Consider the following 15,163-nt stretch of genomic DNA (forward strand, 5'->3'; position numbering starts at 1 on the left):
CCCAAACAGCTCTTGCCATTTTGGCAGTAGTTTATCTTCAGTTCCAGGTAGTAACAATAAACCTCTTCCTCATTGCCGGCCTGATTAGTCTTATCAGCCAGCCTGCCTTGCTGCTTTTGTCTGGGATTTTTCCTTACCCTTCTCTCCCTTATCTCTAAAATGTGATGGAAGTGTTTGGGTTTTAGCTTTGGACTGAGATTCAGAAAGCTTTAGGCTGTCTGCCATTCAATGCATCAAAAGGAGAAGGTCCTGCTGAATTGTGTGCAACCTCCCACTGGGTACACAAAATGTAGGACAAAAATCACCTGAGCTCCATTCACCTGCTTACATTTCTTCTTAGGGCCTGTTTCATCTTCTTGACTAATTTTTCCATTCAGTGATGATCAAAAGACATTCAAATGGCTTTTCTTGGGGGAAGAAAGACTGGAAGTAGTCCTCTCCTCCATCAGAGTTTCTCAGCCTACTCAGAAATGTTTAGCCAAGCTTTGCAGAGCTCTTTCTGCTGTAGTGCTGTGTAATGGAGCTCCCTCTGGCCATCAGGTTATATTATCACAGATAATCAGAGCATATCAGTTTGATATCTGGTTGAGCAAAGCTCAACCAGACAAGCAAGACAAGACAGTCTCCAAGGTGCCGCGAATCTCTCACTCACATTACACATATTTTGCTTTTAGCAAGACCACCCTGTCACAGCATATGATGTATAGTACCCATCTTCTTAGAGGGCAGCAGTGAAAAATGGGTTATAGCTGTAAAATGTTTTATTGTTAAGGCCTATTTATTATTTTTAGTCTTATTCTGAATCTGAACACTTCAATATCTATTTTTCTCTGTTTGTTTTAATGTTTTTTCACTGTCATGCCTCAGAAAACCCTTCCTTCTGCTCAGTAACACCAGACAATAGTTTTTCAGACTGCAGCAGGGGAGGAACCAGTGTGCCACAGTCCTGATGATCACATGGCTGGGAACCAGCACAGTGGAAGAGGTTTCTTAACCAAAGGAAGTCACATGAAAAAACCTCATGTTTGTACCTGCATCCAGCTTCCTCTCCATCTTTCAGACTGCAGCAAGCAAGGAAGGATCATGTGGAATTACTCATAACTGGAGCCACGGTCATGGATAAGTTGCAAGTTGTTTAGGAAGGACAGGCAGGATCAGAGAAAGAAACATGAGGATGTTGTATCTGGGTTCCATCACAAACCCCTTGACCAAGAGGAAGAAATAAATGACGCTTTCTAAAAACATCTAACAGAAGTTTCCTTAGTGCAGACCTTGATCCTCACAGGGAATATCAACCATCCAGACATTTGCTGGGAGGGCAACAGGAAATCCAGGTATGTCCTAGGAACCTCAAAATGCTACAGGGATAAGGTAATGCTCTTCCTGCTCACAAACAGGGGGAAGTGGTGGTGAATATTGTCACAGAAAGTAGTTTGGACCACAGTAGCAATACAGTCATTGAGTTTAGGATCTAGAGAATGGTTTGGAAGGTAAACAACAGTTAATACTCTGGATTTTCACAGGGCAAACTTCGATTTTTTTTTTAGAGACTTTCTAGGCAGAATCATTTGAGAAGCTGCTATGAGGGGCTAAGATACCCAGGAAGCCTGACTGATTCTTAAAGCAAAATTACTGAGAGCTTAGGAACAAACAATCTTATTCAGCAGGAATTCTGGGTATTTCAGCATAAGGCCCGTTTGGATAAGCAAGAAACTTCTCAATGAATTAAAATGCAAAAGGAGAGTGCACAGGCAGTGAGACAAGGATAGACATCAAAGGCGGACTATACAACTATTTTGTGGATCCTTGGGGATGAAATAATGAAGACCAAAGAAAACAAGGAACAGAGTGAGAGAGATTGGAAACCTCAGCAAGAAATGTCCAGATGGGACTCATTTTAAAAAGTCAAGGCTAAAATATTGCTAGCACATACTCAGCAAATAGAAGATATGTGAAATGTTTCTAGTAAGAGCATAGGTCCTGGTGAGAGGAAGCACCAACTAAACAGAAGGTTTTAATACAAAAATGTGCTGAAAATGATTCTTGTTGCTTTGGGTGCCTGAGAAAGATGGGGGGAAATCTGACTTTGGCAATGGTTTACATCAGCTGTTTAGTTGTAGCATTTCTGGCAATTTCTGGAACTGTAGATCAGAAAAAATGATGAGATCAGTCATAGGACTAAAAGGTCAAATTTACAGCAAGTATTAAAGAAGTTAAATCTATATCTGTGGGATAATAGATGACCAAAAGAAAACACAGCTATTCATCAATAGCTAAAGGGCAAGGCTGCTAGGGAGGCAGGGAGACAAGTTGGAATAAGTAGTAGCAAAACAACTTGGCATCAGGTAAGTTGCATGGCCAAAGTTGCATTGGGTTGTGGAAAAGTTTTTTTCCTGCAGGTAGAGATGGAAGCTCTCTCTACTTCATTTCTCTTGTATGGTAGCCTCTGTGATGGGTAACAGAGTGATCTGTGCCAGCAGTGGGTGGCAGTTTTTGGAGATGGGATGTGAGAGGGACAAGAAGAAAGTGGTGTCAGGTCCTAAGAGGGGAATGGTACTACTATGTTTGATTGCCCTAAGTTTCTGCCTGCCATATGCTCTTCTACCTTCACTTGAACCAAAACACCCACCAGGAATTGCTACGAAAGATCAGGGTTTGGCTCAGAATACAAACCTGATTCCTTGTAACCCTTATTTTTGATCTCATTGCAACAGAACTGACTTATTTCTAGCTAGAATGACACAGCACAACAAGAGGTATGAGTATCTTCCATGAATCCATTTCCTCTCTAGGCAAGAGTGATAGACAAGTTGCTCAGTTCCTTTGCAGTAAAGTCCCATTCAGCCAGATGAAAGAGACACAAATCGGATTTGTTTTAAGAAGGTGTTGGAAAGGAATGGGTAAAGACACTAGCTGACTGGGAGAAGTGAATCCTTCTTCTCTGGGAGCGATCTGGGGAGGAAAAATCAAAGTGTGGTATTATAGACCCCAGGAGCTGAGACCTGAACATTTGGGGTGAACCAAGTGCTATGTAGAGTAGGGAGAGGCTGCATTGTGGCTCCCCAGTCCTGGCTACTCTTCCCGCCATACACATGGATGCCTACTAAACCTTTTGCATAATGACTCCCGGCTCCTCCACACTGGGCATGCGACTGCAGATTTAACTCTTAACACACACTTCAGAGAGAGATGACAGCTTTGGAAAATTGCAGTCTAGTTAACTGGAAACCTGTTCCATCCGTGCAGACAGCAAAAGGGAGGCGATTCCCCCCTCTCCCTCGACTGGCTTACACCTTGCAGTGCCCCGACTGAGCGCTGAGCTGACAAGAGAGGAATCTCTCGTTCGCCCCTGGCAGCTGCTGAGCCGCTAGGGAAGAGCACTTGGTAATGATATGTATGCTTCGCTCTGTCAACACGAAGATTTGTCCCCTTACTACCCTCCCCAGCCTCACCCTGCAGCTGGATTTCAGCCAGTGGAAGCCCTTTAGAAAATGGAAATGGATGCGTCTTTCACAGTCATTAGTGTGGATTGTGCTAATGGGATGTCATGATAAATACTGACAGTTAGCTGAGGGCAGCAGCGTTCACTGTGAGACTTCAAATGAGAGGGCAGCAGATGCTACAACAAGCTCAAAGTGTGCCCGTGGAGGGGGAGGATGCGGTAGGAAGGCAAAGGAAAGCTGGCGGGCAGGCGGGCTGGTGGCGAGGTAACAGAGCTTGCTGCTTCAAGGTCACCAGCCTGAGAGCACTCATGGGTGCTGGCAATGCTGCAAACACAGAGCACGGGGGTGAGGGATGCAATGGCTGGGGATTTTGCATGTTAGAAAGATGAGGGTGTACGGAAGCCTCAGGAGGATCCCAGATGTTAGCAAATGTGTGGGGAGCCAGGGAAGGGCAAGGCAGGTGGCTGCATGGCAGGAGGGGGCACAGGAAGGATCACACAGGTCCTACAGAGCTCCGCTAGCGAGGGTAGTTGCAGGGAAGAGATGAGACGCTGATGTTCAAGGGAGAGGATTACTTGGCTTGCATTATCATTCGTGCTCACACGCACATGAAAAAATGAGCTTAGAGCTTTAGTACCTCAGGGAACTGACCAGCATAACTGTAGTTAGATAATTATACCATTAAATCTATGCTAATACTACTAAGGCTGGTCATGAATTTTTTAACAAACCAGTGTTTCATTGGAAAATACCAACTGATTTTATCAAAGATGAAATTTTTCTCAAGGACAAGGACATTTCAACTAACAAAAAAAAAGAAGACAATAGGAGTCAGAACACACACTTATTACAGTGAAATGTTTTCAGGACATTTCTCTCTAAGTCGAGTTTCCAAGCAAAAGTCCATCCATGAATCAGACAGTCAAGGGACCTCAAACTGTGGATCCTCCACCCATTGCAGACACTGATCCGCAGTCTGCTAAGGAGCTCTTCCTGACCTCTCTGATTTATTTTCATGGATAAAAATCTCAATCTGATTTTCATTCTCATGCAGATCAGAAAACAATTTTTGAATCCTGAAGTTTGGTAAGGCAGGAAAAACTAGTTCATTCTCTGCTCTTAGTATAATTCACCCTCAGGGAAATGCTGTTCTAGAATAAAAGCATTTTCTTACTTTGGAGTAATTACTCTTATTCCAGAACAGATTATGCACATGAGGGAGTTAAAAAAAACCATAGCTAGAGCAACTGTTATTCTATTGCCATGCTACTAAACTTCCCAGTATATTCAAGTCTTAAAGGATACAAAAGTACATGTGTATTCTTTTTCTTATTGAGAGTATTAGCTCTCCTTAGGTAAAGGTTGCATATAAACACATTGTTGATAAAATTAGTCTGGTCTGACAAAATTAGACCTGCAAAGACCAGTGAAGGATGAACTGTGACTTGCTTGAGGAGTTAACATTGACTTTACTTCTTGTGCAGCGCAGCCGTGTAGTGTCGGTGTGCACACAAATCCACGTATGAACACACATGCATGCACACGTACACAGGGCCTTTGCATAGTCATGTTTATTTCATGTCTTTGGCCTGATCCTTTGCTGATTCTGAGATGGGAAGCACAGAAATAACAAGGAGGCTTTTCATCACAAATGAGACTGAAATAAAGGGGGGGTAAAAGGTGCATGTGATGTCAGCACACCCACCCATCATTTTTCTCCCAATATTTCTCACTGGAAGTAGCTCTGAAGACATCATAATAATGACTATTGGCAGGATTTGTGTGGGCGAGGTGCTAAGAGCCAAGCAAGCCCAAAGTCTGAATTAACGTTTGAGTCGCCCACGCAGAGTGGCCTCTGCAGTGCTGAGATGAGGTCAACAGATGGAGGAGGATGGAGAGGAAGGGAATTCCATATCGGTGTTCGTGAGCTCATCCCATTTCTTTGTCCACCAGCAAAGGACATAGAGTATTCCCACCTGTTCCAGGTTGGGTGGCAGTGACTCTTGTTCTTAAAGGCAGCCCATCAGCAAGAGTATATCCCATGTAGAGGATTGTCCAGAGGTTTGAAGGCTTTCTGAGCCCTCTTATGTCATTGTCACATCATATTGGCCCAGTATTACTTTGTAATACTCTATTTCAGGCTGGAAAGAGAGTTTCGCATTGCAAAAGCAACTTAACTGGCCATGCGTTACAAGCACTCAAAACTGACAGCTTAAAGGTTGAGATGCCTTTAACAAAGAGCCCAGAACAATGGCCTTTCCTGTCGTAAGGCAGAAATTGTGTGAACAATTTCTATTGCATTTCTGAGATTTTTGCCTTGACATGGCTGGGTGCAGACAGTAAAAAATACTGCGCCATTAAGATGGCTACAGGATCTGAAGTTAGAACAAAGGTGGATTCATGCCAGATGCCAAGGAAGAGTTTTGGCAGGTGAAAAAAGTTTTCTCATCTCCTATGACCACCTGTTGTGGTCCAATTAGCAGTGGACAGCAGAGCATGTTTTCCTTATGTAACCAATGTAGTGTGAACAAGAAACTAAGCGTCATGAGCACTATATAATCTGTCTTTCTCCTAATAAAGATGACATTTTGCCTGATCATATTGATGTAAGAGCATCTGTCCGTTCCCTTCCATCACTTTCCATCTGCTAGTGAAGCACAACATAGCAATCTCCAGGAGTCCTTAATTCCTCTACAGACACTCACATTTGCAGCCTGTTGTCCTGTTCATATCCTGGTTTTGCCCATGGATACGTGCTTTTTCACTGCTGATTGACATGGAAACAGCCTATCTTGGCATTCAACTCTTTTTTTTCTTTTTTTGCTGTGCCACTCAGCACAGCTGTAATCACCTTGGCCTGAACAGTGCTCAGGAGATTTCCAGAAAACAAGCGAAGAGTGTTGAATGCACTGAGTCAGTAATGTCCAAGGTATCTCCCAGGGAGAAACCTAAGCAGGACTGCATTGGAGTGGTAGAGGCTGCCCTTGCTGAGGGAAAGCTTGCAGGTTTAGAGGAAAAGACATTGCAAAGAAAACTGGACAGAAACCATGTACTTCTCTGCCTTTACAAATTCCGCTTTCTCATCAATAGATTCAGCCCTCTCAAGAGGGAAGGCTGTGCCCAGATCTGGCTACCCAGCCTCACAAGGTTGGCATCAGTAGCTGACATAGTCAGAGGGACCCACAGGCACAAGAAGGTTGGATGAACAAACATCTAAGTGCATACCAGGAAAGATCAGCATGCATCCTAAGCATCTTTCTGTGAGCCCATAATATACAGCAGGAGGAAGATTCTGTTCTAGCAGAGGGTGATCAAAAGCTTCTGTGTCATTTGTGAGATCCCTTTGCATGCTTGTGTTGGAGGAGGCATGCAGCTGACTCGGAGAATCCATAGGGATTTGTGGCTGCCTCTCATTTAAATCACACTGGAATTGTTAGCAAGATCAGAACACCACCAGATCAAGAGAAATTTCCTATCTGACCTCCACATGTGAGTCTTTCATACAAGACTTAACACTTGCAACTCCACCAAACTGCAGGCATGCTCAGATTTGCATCCAGCAAGCAGGGGGACATCAAGTGCAGAAAAGCCCTCACCACCCACTAGATGTTGCACGTATACAGCACTGGATCTTGCAGAGGGCAGCACTGCCCTGACATTTGCCTCCTTCCCTGCCTGGATGGATGCATGGACTCTGCCCCCATGTGTCCAGTGCCAGGAGGGAAGCCAGCCTTAGGGGCACATACAACTAACAGCGACTGTGTGTCTCCCGGACAAGCCCATACTGTGTGAGGCAGGTCCCAGCCTGTGCAGGCAGTGCTATTTGACCCTTACACAAACCATTCATTCCCCTTGTACAAAAGAAAGTCTTGTTTAATGCGATGTCGATGAAAGATGTCGAGCAGAGAGAAGTTCGGAAACAGAAGCCACTTTCTCATATAGCCAAGGAGCTGGGTGACAACTGCCCTCTGTTCTCCACCCCCATCCTCCCTCCACCTCCCAGAACGAACAGACAAAGGACATGTCATGATCTGCTTTCGGAAAAAGAAGGGCTTGACATCGCTGTCAGTAGAGAGGTTGTGGAAAGCAGGGCCGTTCACATCCATCTGGATGTGAGATTAATATTGGCTGTTAGGAATGGCAGTGCAGAGAGAGCTGCTGTGGTCGTTGTGTGTTGAGTGGCAACGTCTCTCCTCATCAAAGTTGGGGTCTCTACGACAGCACTTTCAAAAGCTGTTCCTGCATCGATTAGATGTAATGGGATGGAGGATCCATCCCACTTAGGATGTAGTTTCTTACAAAAGAAGTTACTGACCTTTATGGAAAAGCCTGATGAAATTTTACAGAGATGAGACTGACAGAATGGCATAGAAATTATTCTTAAATCCAACAGTTTAACAGAGATTGTCTTTTTAAAGCCATTCTATTGAAATCAACCATCAGAATGTAACTCTCTTCTCGACATTAAAGAATGGGTCATAAATCAGTTGAAAGGTAAATCATATTTTCCCTCTGCAAAACTTTTCCAGAGGGGTAGGATGTTGAAGTGACATCTCTGGGGCACATATGGAACATCTGTTAAAACAGCTCAATGGTTCAGGGAGACCAGAAGGGCTGGCTGCCTTCAGATGATAGTTATGCATATTTAGGTTTCTCACCTGCTACTGGCATTAGAGAAAGTTCAATACGAATTTTTCACCTGGGCTTGGCTTTCTTTAAACCTCTCCATCAGTACAACACTCCTTCTCATCTTCCTCTTTGCATCCTGTTCTCTCCCCTGGGAACATTTCCTGCTACTGCAGTGAGACCAAAGCTTGAGACTCTCTTTTGTTCTTTAGCTGGTGGGCAGGCACCAGCTGGGGAAAGGCAGGTATTCAGGCTTTCTCTAGCCTTTCATGGGTAGATCCCATCCCTAGGGTGCAAGGTACATGCAGAAGCAGGCAATTGCTTCACCCACAGAGAAGGTGCATTAGGGCTCTGGCATCCATACAGCAACCCTTACACAAGCTGCACAACTGTAAGCTGGTTCCCAGGGGAGTTTTGTAAGCTTGAAGCCCGTTTGCAGTAACAGTGCCTTGCAGGTGGCTAAGGAATAGGCAGAGAGCACTGGGAGCACCAAGCCAATGGAGGCTGAGAGCCGAGTCTTCACAGCGGCTCCTTGTTGCACCTTTGGACTTGCACTGCCAAAAGATCTGCCTCCCAGTTGAAGAATAACAGATGTGTTTACCACACATCAATCTGTCTCTGTCTGGGTCCTTACACAGCCCCCATCATCATCCTATTCAAGAGTCTGCAAAGTATTTAAAAATAGCATTAACACTAACAATCTCTCTTTCTTTCCTCCCCAGCTTGTAGCAGAAATAGCTTGATTAGTGTACAGTTCTGGTGCTTCAAGGGGGAGAGAAATGAAATTGCAGAGCTTTGCAGAGTGGCTTTTCAGCCTTCTTCAGGCATCAACTGCTGGCTGCTTTGCTGAAGCACAGGTTCTTCAAAGGATGGCAGATTTTAGATCAAGGACTGCTTGTTCTGCCACACGTATTCTCAGGCAGATTTACAATGAGGAGAGAGAGAGGCTCTGCTGCAGCTTTGGACCTTGGGAGAGATGCACCTGATGCCCCTCCCCACTTCCTGCTGTCACTCTTTTACCATGCCCAGAAGGCTGGGAAGGAAAGGACTTGGGAAGGGGGTCTGTCCTGGGGTAGATGAACGGATTAGGCAGAAGATAGCTCAGCAAGCTCTCTGAAAATACCACCAAGCTGTAGCCTGACCAGGGAGGAGCTTGGCAGGCAAGACCACTGGCATCTCATCCTGTCCCTCAAATACAGATTTCGGTGGTGACTTTGAGGGAACAACTTGTCTTCTCCAGGGCTCATCCTCCTTCTCAGAAAAAAAGGGAGGTTCACAGGGAAGGTTTCACTACTTTAGTACATGTGTGCAGTGTTTTGAGGTTTGCATTTACAGAGGTTCTGTGATGCCCCTACCTAACAATGCTTCATAGGCCATGTCAGCTGTGGGCATGACTCTTGACTGACCTTTTCAGTAGGTTTCTTGCCCAGCTCCATACTCTCTCTCTGCCCTCCTCTAGGGCTGCTGGTAGCTCTTCCTCACCTTGTATTTGTGAAATACACCATGACAGCCCAGGAATCAGCAAGGGCCCTGCTTGCTTCTTCCCTGCCTTGAGGGCAACAAAGAGGCAAGTTCTCAGTACAGCTGCTAACAGACGCGTATCCACAGCACAGCATCACACACATATCCACAGCTGAGGACACCAGCAAGACCCCTGCTGCCCTGTAGCCAAATCCCTTGTCAAAAGCAAGATTGGGAAATACAAACAACTCACTCCCCCAGTCCTATGAGTTGCCTGAGACACTCGTAGTGTCTTGTAAGAGCAGCAGCAGCAGGAATGATGAGCCAGGAGATTGGGGAGCAGCTGCAGCCACTCAGTCCAGATGGAGCAAGACCTCGGGAGGCTCATAATGCCGAGGCACAGCTTCCTCCTTTGCAGCATGAGTCAGTGAACATTTTCCACAGCATCTCCTGTCCTGTGACTTACTGCTGCAAGGCTTGGGGATGTGGTCTGTGGGTCTGCCTCAAGGCTGACACAGCATCAGGCCCCTTAGGGCATAGCAGTGAAAAAGCAAGAAAAGCAAACTGCACACAGATTGAAACAGTAAGCTACCCTCTCCAGCAGCATCTCTCCCAGGATCTCAAAGCACTTACCACTTGAGAAGAAACTTATCTTAGTGGCAACCTCAGGATGGAGATTTCATGGAGTTTCACATCATGTTGTACTTTCAGTGGAGGAAGTGTGGGCAGAGAGAGCGGTAGACAGCCTACAGTGTGCCAGGGAAGAGCTGCCACCCAGAGCACTGCAGTATAGATTGGTGCATATGTCTGTGCTGGCCACAGCTGTGGTGGTGGTGGAAGGAGGAAGGTCTTACTAGGGCAGCAACTCAACTGCCATGTGGCTAGGAACACAGGCTGCCCCAGGCATTGCTTTCAGGAGGGATAAAGAAGACTATAATACACTGGATACTCCACTGTCTCCTCCAATAAATCTACTCTGGATGCTCTAGCCAAGAAAAATATCTCTGTACAGACCTACCTTCCCCAGAACTGAGTCTCATTTCAGAAGTGCACAGCTTTTGCCAGGAGCCAGCTCTGACCAGGGGTGGGGGGAAAGAAGCATGATCCTGAACTGCTGACCCTCAGCCCCTCCAGTCCAACCATAGGATGGACTAACTAAACTGTGGCTCTGTGTGTGGCAGCGAAACAGTCATGTCAAAAGTTGTGGACATAAAAAAGGAGAGCCTGGAGCACAAGTAAGTAAAGCCCGAGTGGTATGGGCTTCCAGAGTTTCCAGTAGCCTTGGATCTGATCTCTTCCTTCTGCTTCTGAACTCCAGAGAGAACCTCAGAAGTCAAAGTCCTTAGCCAGCCTCTCCTAGAGAGGTCTCAGGGTTAGCGTGTTCACCCGAGGATTGTCTCCAACTCACTAACCACCCAAGTTGTCTGTGGCTAATAAGCAGTCAGTTATCTCCTCTGTGAGTTCTTTCTCCATCCACAGGAGGATAAAGTCTCTGTGTTATCCCAGGGAATGCTGAGAGACTCAATGCCTTTCAGGCATAGGCAATCAATTTCCTTGGTGCAGATTTTCCTAAAATCAAGGTGCTGCAGAGCTGGAGCACCCCAGCTGGCTAATTCTTGGAGCAGGGTAATGCTTCTGCTGGCAGTGCAAGAGTAATGCAGGCTTCTGCTGAGCCATCTGCAGGGAAGCATCTTGCCATTTCCTGACACCCACATGCTGGCTTTCAGCCATGAGCACACAGAACTCTTCTGGGCTGACCATACAACCTGTGGACTTCATACTTCCAACACTGAGCTGGGTGGGTGGGTGGATGGATGGGTGGATGGATGGATGGATGGCTTCCTCCCATTAAGGGCAGCCTGAGATGCCAGAGTATGATAGTGCCAGCCCTCAATACGCTCGGCGAAGGGCAGCAATTCATGCCTGTGTCTGCACAGCCGTGAGGACAGCAGTGGTGAGCATGGCAGTAGTCCTGCTGGGTGCTGAATGCATCCCCCTCAGAGCATCCCCTTGGCATAGGGAGAAGCAGAAGAGTGAAGGCACTGGCACTGGCCTGCTGCTTTGCCCATGTTGCATTTTCCTTTGTGTTCCACTTTGTAAATGTTGTTTGGGCTGTAAAATATCACTTGATGTCTTTCTTTCCAAGGTGTTTTCAACAATACCTGCTCCAGAAACATGGCCAAGACCTGCCAGTTAACCTGAGAAAACAGTCTTCTCTTGTTCTTCTCCAAGAGCACTTGCCAGCCAAGGATCTCAAAATATTTTGCCCCACTTAGTGTATCCCACAGCAGGAGCTTTGTTACCTGAAGCCAAACTTGATGAATGAGTTCCCACCTGAGCCTGGGACTGTGCTACCTTCTATGCCTAATGGTTTGCTGAAAGCTGTGGCCACCTCTTCAGGAGAAACTCCTGAGATATGGAAGTCACAACCCTCCTCGGAAGGGTAAGGGAGGGACAGATGTGTACTGTGCAGCCTAGTGCAAGGTGAAGGTGGGAAATTAGCCTCTTACAGCAGGGCTGAGGTGTGACAGCCCTCACTTCTGCCTTTTGTGCATCCAGCCCCAGCTGGGAGGCTGAAGGAAGAGCTGCTTCTCACATGCCCCCTCAAGCAGCATGGTGACTTTATGGCCAAGAGACACAGCTCCTAAGGGAGGCAGGCAGGGGAAGACTGAAGTGGGACCGTCCTCTGCGCCCACATAACCTGCTCCGAGTCAGAGGCTGCCAGACAAAGCGTTGACCGTGTCTCTTCACGTGGCCAGAGCAAGAACTGGTCCAGCGGCTGCTGCAGTGGGAAGTGGTTGCACCAGCACTCTTGCCCACCTCAGGGAAACTGAGGCACACAGCGGCGATGCACCCCATCAAGCAGCAAGTGAGGGGACCAAATCGCAGAAGCACAGTGGTCCCTGGCTTAGGGCTGTGCCCCCTAGGTTGCCTTATCGATAGCCAACCCTCACGGGCAGTAGCCGTGGCAGGTGGCTCCTTCTTGCTGCAGTCGGAGCGAGAAATCACTCCGACACCCGGTTAGCGGCAAAGCGATCCCTCCGGGAGGAACAAAAAAATCCCAAGCCGTCGCCTTCAGCGGGGAGAGCAGCGGCCGGGCCCGGGTCAGGGAACCCTCCCCCTCCCAGGGTGCTTGGCCCAGCCGCGGGCGACGGGGGCAGCGCTGCAGCCGCGCCCGGCCCCGCTCTCGCTTCCCCCGCTTTTCCCGGCTCTGGTGCCCTCCTCGCCGCTCCTTCCCCCTCGCCGGCTCCGCTCTCGCCCCTTCCCCGCTTAAGGCGGCCCCGCGGGATGCGCGGCGCGCAGGAGTCGCTGCGGGCGGCCCTCGGCGCTCCCCCACCCCCGGCGCGGGGTGGCCTTAAATCGGCCCCGCGCCGCCCGTAGCCGCATCGCCGGCGCCGTCTGAAGGCGGGCGCCGCCATCCGCCGGCAGCGCCGACGGGCCGGTCCCGGCTGCCATCCCGGTGCCGGTCCCGGTGCCAGTCCCGCGGCGCAGGGAGGACACGCCTCCGCCCGGCGGCGGGCGATGCTCCCCCGGCAGCCCCCGGCGCGGTGCCGCCCCGCGCTCGGCGCCCCGGCATCTCCGCCGTGACCGACCCATCTCGCCAGGTAAGTGGGAGCCCCGCGCTCGGGCATTGGGGTTTTGGGGGTGGGGGCAGCGCCGGGGATACAGGGGTGACCTTGCGGTCCCCTGGCGCTTGGCGCTGGAGGAGTGCTCTGCCCTGCGACCGGCAGCGGGGTTCCCGAACTTCCTCCCTGCTCAGCGCCCGAACCGGCTCCGCTCTTCGCGGGGAGCCCCCTGTCCTTGCATCTCCCCACACCTTGGCCCGGGCACCTTCCAGAGGAGCGACATCCCACTCCCAGGCTGGAATTTTCCAGCTGTGGGGAGATGCCCCCATTCCTAGTGTGCGTCCACCCGGGAATCTCGCCGCCGGGATCTCCGAGCGATGGTACCCAAACGCGGGTCCTGGACACGCCGCTGCTCCCGGAGAGGTTTTATTGCGCCTCTTGGTGACAAATATCAGGGAAGCCAAAGTACAGAGGGGTGAAGGGGTTTGTGTGCAGGCACAGGCAGGCTCGGCGGCAACCGAATTCAAGTGGACATCTCCGTGAGGGGCTCTGGAGAGGTGGACTGGGAGAGGGCAAGAGAAGGAGGGAGGGGAAGGGCTCTGCCCTTTTCACCCCAGCTGGCACACGTGTGTCTGCCGAGGGATGCACTTGCTGGTTTTCTGGAGCTGAGTTTGGGGTCTATGTTGCTAGGTGAGTTGGAAAGTACTTTTTTCAGCATCCTACTCCTGCGACTCACCCGTCCAGCTTCAGGCCAGGGGAGAGGAGGGGTAGGCTCAGCAGCTAGTGCATGACAGGGAGAAACCCCTCAAGGTGCTGCAAATCTGGAGAGAAGCAGCTGTTTTCTCCGTAACTCTTTAGGGAAAACTGCCAAGGGGCAATTTCTGCGCATCTAGAGAGAAGGGGTATTCGAATCAGTGGGGCAGCACCAAGCATCACCATAGCAGAGCAGTAATGACAAGCAATAAATATCTGTCCAACAACTTGAAGTCCGCACAGCTCAAGGAGTGAGTGGAGGAGAGGGAGCGATGCAGTCTCTGCAGGTGCTTTCAGCTCGTTTCCTGGACCCAGTTTCCTTGTGCAAAGCACGTATGCAGAGTGTAACAGGCAACAGCGGCTTCACACACAAGTCTCGTCACCCACCTCTGCTTCGCCTTAAATCTCATCTGGTGCAAAAAGGGAAAAATGAGTGGGGATGTTCACGCCTTGCATCCCTGGATAGCCAGCAGAAGTGCAAGGCATTGACCTTGCTAGCCTCAGACAGGACTAGGAACAGGGACCATATCACATGTTGGGAGACAGGTGCACAGAGACAGCAGGATGGGAACTTCACAGAAGGGAGGCCATCGTTTCTCTGAAATTAGATACCTTGGTAGAAGATTATGGGGACCTCAGTGTCAGGTAATAGGGAGCGTTACAGGGCATGAGGGGGGCACTGGCAGAGCTGTGTGTGACACCCTGTGTCACATCTTTTTGCAGCTCTGCATGCTGCCAATCCACTTCTCTCAATGCCTTGAAGTAGGATGTGGGGAGCTTGATGACTTTCGGTTGGTGCTTGCTCCATGGTTTCCTGGAAGCTCTCTGTTAGCAGGCATGCCTTGGACACAGATCATGCGTGAGTGCCAGCGGCTGAGCACACGCTGTGTCTGCCTGGTGTGAGGCCAGGAGCTCACTGACTGTGATTGCTGCCCTCCCTACCTTCCAGGAGTGACTTTGGTGTTGCTTTCAGAACACTTCAATCTGCACTGAATTAAGGCTCTGCAGGGCAGTTAATGTGCAGAGGTAGATGCGCTGAGCAGCTAACTTGTCGTATCAGGTGTTTCAGGAATAGATGAGATCAAATTAAAGCTCTTGGCTTCTTTGGCATTTTCAGTGTAGTAACAATAATAATAATAATAATTGAAAAATCCTCTAGGCACCCTTGCAATCCCAAAGCAATTCAATCAGCTGACACAGAGCACAGCTGAGATACAGCCACCTTTATAGCGAAGGGCCTCAGTCTGGTTTGCAAGACATTTTAGCAGCCATGGGATAGAAAGCAAAGCAGTTGGGCTGAGGACACTTGCTCCC

The 15,163-nt window shown here is 48.8% G+C and overlaps 1 protein-coding gene across 3 annotated transcripts in view; it reads left to right on the forward strand.

Moving 5' to 3' along the window:
• Positions 1 to 12,834: 12,834 nt before the first annotated feature.
• The window catches only part of LOC113952041 (galactosylgalactosylxylosylprotein 3-beta-glucuronosyltransferase 1-like), a 29,411-nt gene continuing 27,082 nt past the window's right edge, over positions 12,835 to 15,163 (forward strand). For 2 of the 3 annotated variants that reach the window (XM_027653716.1, XM_027653718.1), the window contains exon 1: positions 12,837 to 13,135. The gene's annotated coding sequence lies outside the window, so the exon portion shown is untranslated. Of the gene's footprint in view, positions 13,136 to 15,163 lie in introns of all 3 variants that reach the window. The other variant, XM_027653719.1, reaches the window with a different exon arrangement.

This window comes from Corapipo altera, unplaced genomic scaffold (assembly GCF_003945725.1).
Source record: "Corapipo altera isolate COAL_440 unplaced genomic scaffold, ASM394572v1 61, whole genome shotgun sequence".
Classification (NCBI taxonomy): Eukaryota; Metazoa; Chordata; class Aves; order Passeriformes; family Pipridae; genus Corapipo; species Corapipo altera.